The sequence below is a fragment of the Triticum urartu genome, chromosome 1 (genome assembly GCF_003073215.2).
Source record: "Triticum urartu cultivar G1812 chromosome 1, Tu2.1, whole genome shotgun sequence".
Taxonomy (NCBI): domain Eukaryota; kingdom Viridiplantae; phylum Streptophyta; class Magnoliopsida; order Poales; family Poaceae; genus Triticum; species Triticum urartu.
Window position 1 is genome coordinate 458,838,890 of NC_053022.1, and position 13,429 is coordinate 458,852,318.

Sequence of the window (13,429 nt, forward strand, 5' to 3'; positions counted from 1 at the left end):
GAAAATGGAGTCCGAAGAGCACAAGAGGTGCCCACGAGGTAGGGAGAGCGCCTAGGGGGGTAGGGCGCGCCCTCCACCCTCATGGAGCCCTCGTGTCCTTCCCGGACTGCTTCTTATTTTTCTATTTTTCTAAATATTCAAAAACGGAAGAAAATTGCCATTAGAACTGTTTTGGAGTCGGTTTACTTACCGTACCACATACCTATTCCTTTTAGGAGTCTGAAACGTTCCGGAAAGTGTCCTTTATGTATTCCTCCGGGGTTACAGTTTCAATAACATTGGTTTCAACATTTATAGGATTACCTGAGATATAATGTTTGATTCTTTGACCATTCACCACCTTCGGATTTGTGCCTTCGAAGTTGTTGATTTTTATGGCACCGGAACGATAGACCTCCTCGATGACGTAAGGACCTTCCCATTTAGATAGAAGTTTTCCTGCAAAAAATCTTAAACGAGAGTTGTATAGCAATACATAATCACCTACATTAAACTCATGCTTTTGTATTCTTTTGTCATGCCATCTTTTGACTTTTTCTTTAAATAATTTGGCATTCTCATAGGCTTGGGTTCTCCATTCATCAAGTGAGCTAATGTCAAATAACCTCTTCTCATCAGCAAGTTTGAAATCATAATTGAGCTCTTTAATAGCCCAATAAGCCTTATGTTCTAGTTTGAGAGGTAAGTGACATGCTTTTCCATAAACCATTTTATACAGAGACATACCCATAGGATTCTTATATGCATTTCTAAAGGCCCATAATGCATCATCAAGTTTCTTGGACCAATTCTTTCTAGATCTATTAACAGTCTTTTGCAAAATTAATTTGAGTTCTCTATTGCTCAATTCTACTTGACCACTAGACTGTGGGTGATAAGGAGATGCAATTCTATGATTAACATCATATTTAGCAAGTATTTTACAGAAAGCACCATGAATAAAATGTGAACCACCACCAGTCATTAAATATCTAGGGACTCCAAACCTCGGAAAAATAACTTCTTTAAGCATCCTAATAGACGTGTTATGATCAACACTACTAGTTGGAATAGCTTCTACCCACTTAGTAACGTAATCAACAGCAACTAAAATATGTGTGTATCCATTGGAGGCAGGAAAAGGTCCCATATAATCAAAGCCCCAAACATCAAATGGTTCAATAACAAGTGAATAATTCATAGGCATTTCTTGACGTCTACTAATATTACCAGTTCTTTGACATTCATCACAAGACAAGACAAACTTACGGGCATCCTTGAAGAGAGTAGGCCAATAAAAACTGGATTGCAATACCTTATGTGCAGTTCTATCTCCAGCGTGGTGTCCTCCATAAGCTTCGGAGTGACACTTGCGTAGGATCTGTTCCTGTTCATGCTCAGGTACACAATGTCTAATAACTCCATCTACTCCGTCTTTATAAAGATGTGGGTCATCCCAAAAGTAATGTCTCAAATCATAGAAGAACTTTTTCTTTTGCTAGTATGTGAAACTAGGTGGTATAAATTTAGCAACAATGTAATTAGCATAATCAGCATACAATGGAGAAGTACGAGAAGCATTTATGACATTTAATTGTTCATCAGGAAAGCTATCATCAATAGGTAGTGGGTCATCAAGAACATTTTCTAACCTAGACAAGTTGTCTGCAATGGGGTTCTCAGCTCCCTTTCTATCAATAGTATGCAAATCAAATTCTTGTAGCAAGAGAACCTATCTAATAAGTCTAGGTTTAGCATCTTTCTTTTCCATAAGATATTTAATAGCAGCATGATCAGTGTGAATAGTTACTTTAGAATCAACAATATAAAGTATGAACTTATCGCAAGCAAATACAACTGCTAAGAACTCTTTTTCAGTAGTAGCATAATTTCTCTGGGCATTGTCTAGAGTTTTACTCGCATATTGAATAACATATTATTTCTTATCAACTCTTTGCCCTAGAACATCACCTACAGCATAATCACTAGCATCACACATAATTTCAAAGGGTAAATTCCAATCAGGTGTCTGAATAATAGGTGCAGACATCAATGCTTTCTTAAGTATTTCAAATGCTTCTACGCAATCATCATCAAAAACAAAAGGTATGTCTTTTTGTAACAAATTAGTTAGAGGCCAAGAAATTTTTGAGAAGTCCTTAATGAACCTCCTATAAAAATCGGCATGACCAAGGAAACTTCTTATACCTTTGTTGTCCTTGGGACATGGCATCTTTTCAATGGCATCAACCTTGGCTTTATCAACTTCAATACCTCTTTCAGAAACTTTATGCCCCAAGACAATACCTTCATTATGTTGGGTAACGTGGTAATTTCAAAAAATTTCCTACGCACATGCAAGATCATGGTGATGCATAGCAACGAGAGGGGAGAGTGTGATCTACGTACCCTTGTAGATCGACAACGGAAGCGTTAGCACAACGTGGTTGATGTAGTCGTACGTCTTCACGGCCCGACCGATCAAGTACCGAAACTACGGCACCTCCAAGTTCTAGCACACGTTCAGCTCGATGACGATCCCCGGACTCCGATCCAGCAAAGTGTCGGGGAAGAGTTCCGTCAGCATGACGGCGTGGTGACGATCTTGATGTACTACCGTCGCAGGGCTTCGCCTAAGCACCGCTACAATATTATCGAGGACTATGGTGGAAGGGGGCACCGCACACGGCTAGGAATACGATCACGTGGATCAACTTGTGTCTCTAGGGGTGCCCCCTGCCTCCGTATATAAAGGATCAAAGGGGGGTGCAGCCGGCCAGGAGAGGGCGCGCCAGGAAGAGTCCTACTCCCTCCGGAGTAGGATTCCCCCCTTTCCTAGTTGGAATAGGATTCGGGAGGGGGGAAAGAGGAGAGAGAGAGAGAGAAGGGGCACCGGCCCAGCCCTGGCCACCTCTCCTCTCTTCCACTAAGGCCCACTAAGGCCCATATACCTCCCGGGGGGTTCCGGTAACCTCTCGGTACTCCGGTAAAATCCCGATTTCACCCGGAACACTTCTGATATCCAAATCTAGGCTTCGAATATATCAATCTTTATGTCTCAACCATTTCGGGACTCCTCGTCATGTCCCCGATCCCATCCGGGACTCCGAACTCCTTCGGTACATCAAAACTCATAAACTCATAATATAACTGTCACCGAAACCTTAAGCGTGCGGACCCTACGGGTTCGAGAACAATGTATACATGACCGAGACACGTCTCCGATCAATAACCAATAGCGGAACCTGGATGCTCATATTGGCTCCTACATATTCTACAAAGATCTTTATCGGTCAGACCGCATAACAACATACGTTGTTCCCTTTGTCATCGGTATGTTACTTGCCCGAGATTCGATCGGCGGTATCTTAATACCTAGTTCAATCTCGTTACCGGCAAGTCTCTTTACTCGTTCCGTAATACATCATCTCACAACTAACTCATTAGTTGCAATGCTTGCAAGGCTTATGTGATGTGTATTACCGAGAGGGCCCAGAGATACCTCTCCGACAATCGGAGTGACAAATCCTAATCTCGAAATACGCCAACCCAACATGTACCTTTGGAGACACCTGTAGAGCACCTTTATAATCACCCAGTTATGTTGTGACGTTTGGTAGCACACAAAGTGTTCCTCCGGTAAACGGGAGTTGCATAATCTCATAGTCATAGGAACATGTATAAGTCATGGAGAAAGCAATAGCAACATACTAAACGATCGGGTGCTAAGCTAATGGAATGGGTCATGTCAATCAGATCATTCACCTAATGATGTGATCCCGTTAATCAAATAACAACTCTTTGTCCATGGTTAGGAAACATAACCATCTTTGATTAACGAGCTAGTCTAGTAGAGGCATACTAGTGACACTCTGTTTGTCTATGTATTCACACATGTATTATGTTTTCGGTTAATACAATTCTAGCATGAATAATAAACATTTATCATGATATAAGGAAATAAATAATAACTTTATTATTGCCTCTAGGGCATATTTCCTTTAGTCTCCCACTTGCACTAGAGTCAATAATCTAGATTATACAGTAATGATTCTAACACCCATGGAGCCTTGGTGCTGATCATGTTTTGCTCATGGAAGAGGCTTAGTCAACGGGTCTGCTACATTCAGATCCATATGTATATTGCCAATCTCTATGTCTGCCACCTAGACTAGATCCCGGATGGAATTGAAGCGTCTCTTGATGTGCTTGGTTCTCTTGTGAAATCTGGATTCCTTTGCCAAGGCAATTGCACCAGTATTGTCACAAAAGATTTTCATTGGACCCGATGCACTAGGTATGACACCTAGATCGGATATGAACTCCTTCATCCAGACTCCTTCATTTGCTGCTTCCGAAGCAGCTATGTATTCTGCTTCACACGTAGATCCCGCCACGACGCTTTGTTTAGAACTGCACCAACTGACAGCTCCACCGTTTAATGTAAATACGTATCCAGTTTGCAATTTAGAATCGTCCGGATCAGTGTCAAAGCTCGCATCGACATAACCATTTACGATTAGCTCTTTGTCACCTCCATAAACGAGAAACATATCCTTAGTCCTTTTTAGGTATTTCAGGATGTTCTTGACCGCTGTCCAGTGATCCACTCCTGGATTACTTCGGAACCTCCCTGCTAGACTTATAGCAAGGCACACATCAGATCTGGTACACAGCATTGCATACATGGTAGAGCCTATGGCTGAAGCATAGGGAACATCTTTCATTTTCTCTCTATCTTCTGCAGTGGTCGGGCATTGAGTCTGACTCAACTTCACACCTTGTAACACAGGCAAGAACCCTTTCTTTGCTTGATCCATTTTGAACTTCTTCAAAACTTTGTCAAGGTATGTGCTTTGTGAAAGTCCAATTAAGCGTCTTGATCTATCTCTATAGATCTTAATGCCTAATATGTAAGCAGCTTCACCGAGGTCTTTCATTGAAAAACTCTTATTCAAGTATCCCTTTATGCTATCCAGAAATTCTATATCATTTCCAATTAGTAATATGCCATCCACATATAATATCAGAAATGCTATAGAGCTCCCACTCACTTTCTTGTAAATACAGGCTTCTCCAAAAGTCTGTATAAAACCAAATGCTTTGATCACACTATCAAAGCGTTTATTCCAACTCCGAGAGGCTTGCACCAGTCCATAAATGGATCGCTGGAGCTTGCACACTTTGTTAGCTCCCTTTGGATCGACAAAACCTTCTGGTTGCATCATATACAACTCTTCTTCCAGAAATCCATTCAGGAATGCAGTTTTGACATCCATCTGCCAAATTTCATAATCATAAAATGCGGCAATTGCTAACATGATTCGGACAGACTTAAGCATCGCTACGGGTGAGAAGGTCTCATCGTAGTCAATCCCTTGAACTTGCTGAAAACCTTTTGCGACAAGTCGAGCTTTGTAGGCAGTAATATTACCGTCAGCGTCCGTCTTCTTCTTGAAGATCCATTTATTCAATTGCTTTCCAATCATTGGGCAAGTCAACCAAAGTCCATACTTTGTTCTCATACATGGATCCCGTCTCAGATTTCATGGCTTCAAGCCATTTTGCGGAATCTGGGCTCACCATCGCTTCTTCATAGTTCATAGGTTCATCATGATCTAGTAGCATGACTTCTAGAATAGGATTACCGTACCACTCTGGCGCGGACCTCACTCTGGTTGATCTACGAGCTTCAGTAGTACCTTGTTCTGAAGTTTCATGATCATTATCATTAGCTTCCTCGCTAATTGGTGTAGGTGTCACAGAAACAGGTTTCTATGATGTACTACTTTCCAATAAGGGAGTAGGTACAGTTACCTCGTTAAGTTCTACTTTCCTCCCACTCACTTCTTTCGAGAGAAACTCCTTCTCCAGAAAGTTTCCGAATTTAGCAACAAAAGTCTTGCCTTCGGATCTGTGATAGAAGGTGTATCCAATAGTTTCCTTTGGATATCCTATGAAGACACATTTTTCCGATTTGGGTTCGAGCTATCAGGTTGAAGCTTTTTCACATAAGCATCGCAGCCCCAAACTTTCAGAGACGACAACTTTGGTTTCTTGCCAAACCACAGTTCATAAGGCGTCGTCTCAACGGATTTTGATGGTGCCCTATTTAACGTGAATGCGGCCGTCTCTAGAGCGTATCCCCAAAACGATAGCGGTAAATCAGTAAGAGACATCATAGATCGTACTATATCTAGTAAAGTACGATTACGACGTTCGGACACACCATTACGCTGTGGTGTTTCGAGTGGCGTGAGTTGCGAAACTATTCCACATTGTTTCAAATGTACACCAAACTCGTAACTCAAATGTTCTCCTCCATGATCAAATCGTAGGAATTTTATTTTCTTGTTACGATGATTTTCAACTTCACTCTGAAATTCTTTGAACTTTTCAAACGTTTCAGACTTGTGTTTCATTAAGTAGATATACCCATATCTGCTTAAGTCATCTGTGAAGGTGAGAAAATAACGATATCCGCCACGAGCCTCAACATTCATCGGACCACATACATCTGTATGTATGATTTCTAACAAATTTGTTGCTCTCTCCATAGTACCGGAGAACGGTGTTTTTGTCATCTTACCCATAAGGCACGGTTCGCAAGTACCAAGTGATTCATAATCAAGTGGTTCCAAAAGCCCATCAGTATGGAGTTTCTTCATGCGCTTTATACCGATATGACCTAAACGGCAGTGCCACAAATAAGTTGCACTATCATTATCAACTCTGCATCTTTTGGTTTCAACACTATGAATATGCGTGTCACTACTATCGAGATTTAATAAGAATAGACCACTCTTTAAGGGTGCATGACCATAAAAGATATTACTCATGTAAATAGAACAACCATTATTCTCTGATTTAAATGAATAACCGTCTCGCATCAAACAAGATCCAGATATAATGTTCATGCTTAACCTGGCACCAAATAACAATTATTTAGGTCTAATATTAATCCCGAAGGTAGATGTAGAGTAGCGTGCCGACTACGATCACATCGACTTTGGAACCATTTCCCACGCGCATCGTCACCTCGTCCTTAGCCAATCTTCGCTTAATCCGTAGTCCCTGTTTCGAGTTGCAAATATTAGCAACAGAACCAGTATCAAATACCCAGGTGCTACTGCGAGCATTAGTAAGGTACACATCAATAATATGTATATCACATATACCTTTGTTCACCTTGCCATCCTTCTTATCCGCCAAATACTTGAGGCAGTTCCGCTTCCAGTGACCAGTCTGCTTGCAGTAGAAGCACTCAGTTTCAGGCTTAGGTCCAGGTTTGGGTTTCTTCTCTTGAGCAGCAACTTGCTTGCTGTTCTTTTTGAAGTTCCCCTTCTTCTTCCCTTTGCCCTTTTTCTTGAAACTAGTGGTCTTGTTGACCATCAACACTTGATGCTCCTTCTTGATTTCTACCTCCGCAGCTTTCAGCATTGCGAAGAGCTCGGGAATAGTCTTATTCATCCCTTGCATATTATAGTTCATCACGAAGCTCTTGTAGCTTGGTGGCAGTGATTGGAGAATTCTGTCAATGACGCAATCATCTGGAAGATTAACTCCCAATTGAATCAAGTGATTATTATACCCAGACATTTTGAGTATATGCTCACTGACAGAACTGTTCTCCTCCATCTTGCAGCTATAGAACTTATTGGAGACTTCATATCTCTCAATCCGGGCATTTGCTTGAAATATTAGCTTCAACTCCTGGAACATCTCATATGCTCCATGACGTTCAAAACGTCATTGAAGTCCCGATTCTAAGCCGTAAAGCATGGCACACTGAACTATCGAGTAGTCATCAGCTTTGCTCTGCCAGACGTTCATAACATCTGGTGTTGCTCCAGCAGCAGGCCTGGCACCCAGCGGTGCTTCCAGGACGTAATTCTTCTGTGCAGCAATGAGGATAATCTTCAAGTTACGGACCCATTCCGTGTAATTGCTACCATCATCTTTCAACTTTGCTTTCTCAAGGAACGCACTAAAATTCAACAGAACAACAGCACGGGCCATCTATCTACAATCAAACATGAATAAGCAAGATACTATCAGGTACTAAGTTCATGATAAATTTAGGTTCAATTGATCATATTACTTAAAGAACTCCCACTTAGATAGACATCCCTCTAATCCTCTAAGTGATTATGTGATCCAAATCAACTAAACCATGTCCGATCATCACGTGAGATGGAGTAGCTTCATTGGTGAACATCACTATGTTGATCATATTTACTATATGATTCACGCTCGACCTTTCGGTCTCCATGTTCCGAGGCCATATCTGTATATGCTTGGCTCGTCAAGTATAACCTGAGTATTCCGCGTGTGCAACTGTTTTGCACCCGTTGTATTTGAACGTAGAGCCTATCACACCCGATCATCACGTGGTGTCTTAGCACGAAGAACTTTCGCAACGGTGCATACTCAGGGAGAACACTTCTTGATAATTAGTGAGAGATCATCTTATAATGCTACCGTCAATCAAAGCAAGATAAGATGCATAAAAGATAAACATCACATGCAATCAATATAAGTGATATGATATGGCCATCATCATCTTGTGCTTGTGATCTCCATCTTCGAAGCACTGTCATGATCACCATCGTCACTGGCGCGACACCTTGATCTCCATCGTAGCATCGTTGTCGTCTCGCCAATCTTATGCTTCCACGACTATCGCTACCGCTTAGTGATAAAGTAAAGCATTACAGCGCGATTGCATTGCATACAATAAAGCAACAACCATATGGCTCCTGCCAGTTGCCGATAACTCGGTTACAAAACATGATCATCTCATACAATAAAATTTAGCATCATGTCTTGACCATATCACATCACAACATGCCCTGCAAAAACAAGTTAGACGTCCTCTACTTTGTTGTTGCAAGTTTTACGTGGCTGCTACGGGCTTAAGCAAGAACCAATCTTACCTACGCATCAAAACCACAACGATAGTTTGTCAAGTTGGTTGTTTTAACCTTCGCAAGGACCGGGCGTAGCCACACTCGGTTCAACTAAAGTTGGAGAAACTGTCACCCGCTAGCCACCTTTGTGCAAAGCACGTCGGGAGAACCGGTCTCGCGTAAGCGTACGCGTAATGTCGGTCCGGGCCGCTTCGTCCAACAATACCGCCGAACCAAAGTATGACATGCTGGTAAGCAGTATGACTTATATCGCCCACAACTCACTTGTGTTCTACTCGTGCATATAACATCAACACATAAAACCTAGGCTCTGATACCACTGTGGGAACGTAGTAATTTCAAAATTTTCCTACGCACACGCAAGATCATGGTGATGCATAGCAACGAGAGGGGAGAGTGTTGTCTACGTACCCTCGTAGACCGAAGCGGAAGCGTTGACGCAACATAGAGGAAGTAGTCGTACGTCTTCCCGGTCCAACCGATCCAAGCACCGTTACTCCGGCACCTCCGAGTTCTTGGCACACGTTCAGCTCGATGACGCTCCCCGGGCTCCGATCCAGCAAAGCTTCGGGGAGGAGTTCCGTCAGCACGACGGCGTGGTGACGATCTTGATGTTCAACCGTCGCAGGGCTTCGCCTAAGCACCGCTACAATATGACCGAGGTGGAATATCGTGGAGGGGGGCACCGCACACGGCTAAGGAACGATCACGAAGATCAACTTGTGTGTCTAGGGTGCCCCCTTGCCCCCGTATATAAAGGAGCCAAGGGGAGGGGGCGGCCGGCCAAGGAGGGCGCGCCAAGGGGGAGTCCTACTCCCACCGGGAGTAGGACTCCCTTCTTTCCTAGTTGGAGAAGGAGAAGGGGAAAGAGGAGGAAGAGGGAAAGGAAAGGGGGGGCGCCGCCCCCCTTCCCTTGTCCTATTCGGACTAGGAAGGGGAGGGGCGCGCGGCCACCTCTTGCCTCCTTTCCTCTTCTCCCTTAAGGCCCATGTAGGCCCAATAACCCCCCGGGGGGTTCCGGTAACCCCCCGGTACTCCGGTAAAATCCCGATTTCACCCGGAACGATTCCGATATCCAAATATAGGCTTCCAATATATCGATCTTTATGTCTCGACCATTTCGAGACTCCTCGTCATGTCCATGATCACATCCGGGACTCCGAACAACCTTCGGTACATCAAAATACATAAACTCATAATATAACTGTCATCGTAACGTTAAGCGTGCGGACCCTACGGGTTCGAGAACAAAGTAGACATGACCGAGACACGTCTCCGGTCAATAACCAATAGCGGAACCTGGATGCTCATATTGGCTACATATTCTACGAAGATCTTTATCGGTCAGACCGCATAACAACATACGTTGTTCCCTTTGTCATCGGTATGTTACTTGCCCGAGATTCGATCGTCGGTATCTCAATACCTAGTTCAATCTCGTTACCGGCAAGTCTCTTTACTCGTTCCGTAATACATCATCCAACTAACTCATTAGTTGAATTGCTTGCAAGGCTTATAGTGATGTGCATTACCGAGAGGGCCCAGAGATACCTCTCCGACAATCGGAGTGACAAATCCTAATCTCGAAATCGACTCGAGACACCTGTAGAGCACCTTTATAATCACCCAGTTACGTTGTGACGTTTGGTAGCACACAAAGTGTTCCTCCGGCAAACGGGAGTTGCATAATCTCATAGTCATAGGAACATGTATTAGTCATGAAGAAAGCAATAGCAACATACTAAACGATCGGGTGCTAAGCTAATGGAATGGGTCATGTCAATCAGATCATTCACCTAATGATGTGATCCCGTTAATCAAATAACAACTCTTTGTTCATGGTTAGGAAACATAACCATCTTTGATTAACGAGCTAGTCAAGTAGAGGCATACTAGTGACACTCTGTTTGTCTATGTATTCACACATGTATTATGTTTCCGGTTAATACAATTCTAGCATGAATAATAAACATTTATCATGATATAAGGAAATAAATAATAACTTTATTATTGCCTCTAGGGCATATTTCCTTCACCAAGCACTCCTCAGAATATACATCAAAGATCGTAAAGCGGGGCATGGGGTTACCTTCGTTCCAGGTTCTTATGGGCCTGCAGGAGTTGGGCGCGTTGGAGGGCTGGAAGGTTGCCCTTGGCGCCCTTCGGGCGGGAGCTCACCCGCTCCTGCGTCGCCGTGGACGCCACCACCGCCTTGGAGCGCTTGGCCGTTGAAACGGGCGCCACCTTGGCCACCTCCACTCGAAGCGCGTCAGAAGCTGGAGGGGAGATGACCGACGGTGCCACCAGTTGGACCCCCAGGAGAGGCCAGCGCCATCACCACCGGCCGCTGCGGAGCAGGCGTGCCCGCATGGCCCGAGGGAGGGCTCACCGGCGCCACCAGGAGTCTTGCGGCCCGCCGGCTTCTTGTGGAGCCTCGTCCCACCGCCACCGAGGCCAGTCACCGCCTTGGGTGAGCGCGCCGTGGCAGCTCGAGGCTCACCCACCACCGCAGCCACCGGGGAGACGAGCATCGAGCGACCCTCGAGTCACAGGACGCCGAGACCCCCTTGTCGATGTCGAGGCCCAGCGTCATGTTGGAGCCGTACTGGTTGAGACCCATCTCGTTGCTGCCCACCACCACTTGCGCTCCTCCTGGTCCTTCGCAGCGCCCGCCGCCGGGGGCGCGTCCTGGGGTCCTTGTCCTTGAGGCCAAGCTTGTCCCAAGTGGCGGTGTCGATGGAGTCCCCCATGCTCATGTCGTGGTCCTTGTCTTTGTCATTTGGTCCCTTGTCCACGCTGGCTGGTGGAGTGGGAGGGGGCGCCGCACCCTGTAGATCACCCACCTCGGCCTCCAGACGAATGGTGAAGCCCTCGCTGTTGAACCACACTTGTACGTAGCCCTTGAGCTTGGCCGGCGATCGACACGCGAAGCGCATCCGGACTGGGCCGCGCCCCGGCAACGACGCCTGATCCACCTCCATTGGACACCCAATCATCACCGTCCCTGCCATGAGGCGGTCCACGCGGCGGTGCTTGGGTGGCACACCCCACAGCTTGACCCACACGTCCGGCATGATCTCGACCTTGGGTTCCTCCTAGCTCAGTTCCTTGATGTCCGCCATGATGTCATTGAGGGGAGAGATAGAGCTTGCCGCTGCGGGTCGCCATCTGCAGCATGGCCTTGTTGGGGAAGACGACCGAGAACTGGTCGACGCTGATGGCCATCACCTGCCAATCCCACACCCCCTCGAAGAGGTGAGGGAGCTCCGCCTCCAAGATGGGGATCGACAGCGGCCGGCGCCGCCGAGATGATCGCCGCAATCCGCCACCAGCGGGGCCTTGGACCTCCCTCGCCCTCCGTCTCCAACGAAAGGGAGGCAGAAGAAGCCCTCCCAGGGATGGCGTGCCCATGATCTGCCAGCCAGAAGAGGCCGCCCCCGCGTGGCGCAGTAAGCCGACACGTGCCCTTCCTCGTGGCAGACGACGCCACAGGGGCTTGAAGTGGCACATATTTTGGTAATGCCCCACCCTACCGCACTTGAAGCACTCCGGCCCGTCGCCTCCTCCACTGGGATCGGAGCGTCAGCCGGACCCTTCGAAGCCGACGGCCCGGCCGCCAGCTGCGCCATGCCACCCCCCTTTTGCTTCTGCTTCTTGGCCACCGGATCCCCGCTCCGCTCACCGCCCGGAGGAAGCTGAGACTCCTTCCTCTTGAGCTCTTTCTTCTGCTCCAGCCCACGGTGCCGATATTCCTCCTTCTTCTTCTTCTTGCGCTCACGTTCCTCTTGCTGCTTTCGCTCTTGCTCCGCAAGCCACCATGGAGGCGGCGGCCCAGCCCCCGTCCCCCGGCGGCCTTCGCGACCTTGGAGAGCGCCTTGCCCGCAGATCGTGCTCGTGCTGTCGATCCGCCGCCGGGATCAGAGGCGACATGGGAGGCTTTTCGCCACGGCGGGAGCCCATCCTCACAACAGTGGCGAACGAGCAAGAAAGAGGTGGGGGAGGGGCAGAACGTAGGAGACGACGGGCAAGGTGCCCGAAGCGCCACACCTGAGAGTGGGATGCAGGAAACCCTAGAGACAGATCTAGGGTTCCTTTTGGCACCCACAGCCACCTATTAATAGGGGTGGACGACCGCGCAACCTCCTCCGCACTGGGCCCGGGCCTAAGCGCAGGCTCACAGCAGGCCACCGGACCAGGTTGGTCAGGCCCAAGCACGGAGGGGCGTCCCTGCACCCCCACAGGCCAAGAGGCAGGCTGGACCGCCGATGGGCCCACCACCCCAATTCCTGGAAGGCTGGGCCACCCTCCTGGCAGCGGGAAACTGGCCCGACCGTCGGCTCCCCGGAAACCCTAGCCAGGACCCGCGGTTCCCCGACACTGGCGGCCCCGCCGTCGCCGCCACCGACCCCTATCGTCTCCGACGAGCTCGCCGGGGCCGGAGGAGGTCCCTCCAACACCAAAACGCGGCGAACCACCTCCGACAGGTCGCACGAGCGGCCCTCAGGACCCGCATCCACCCC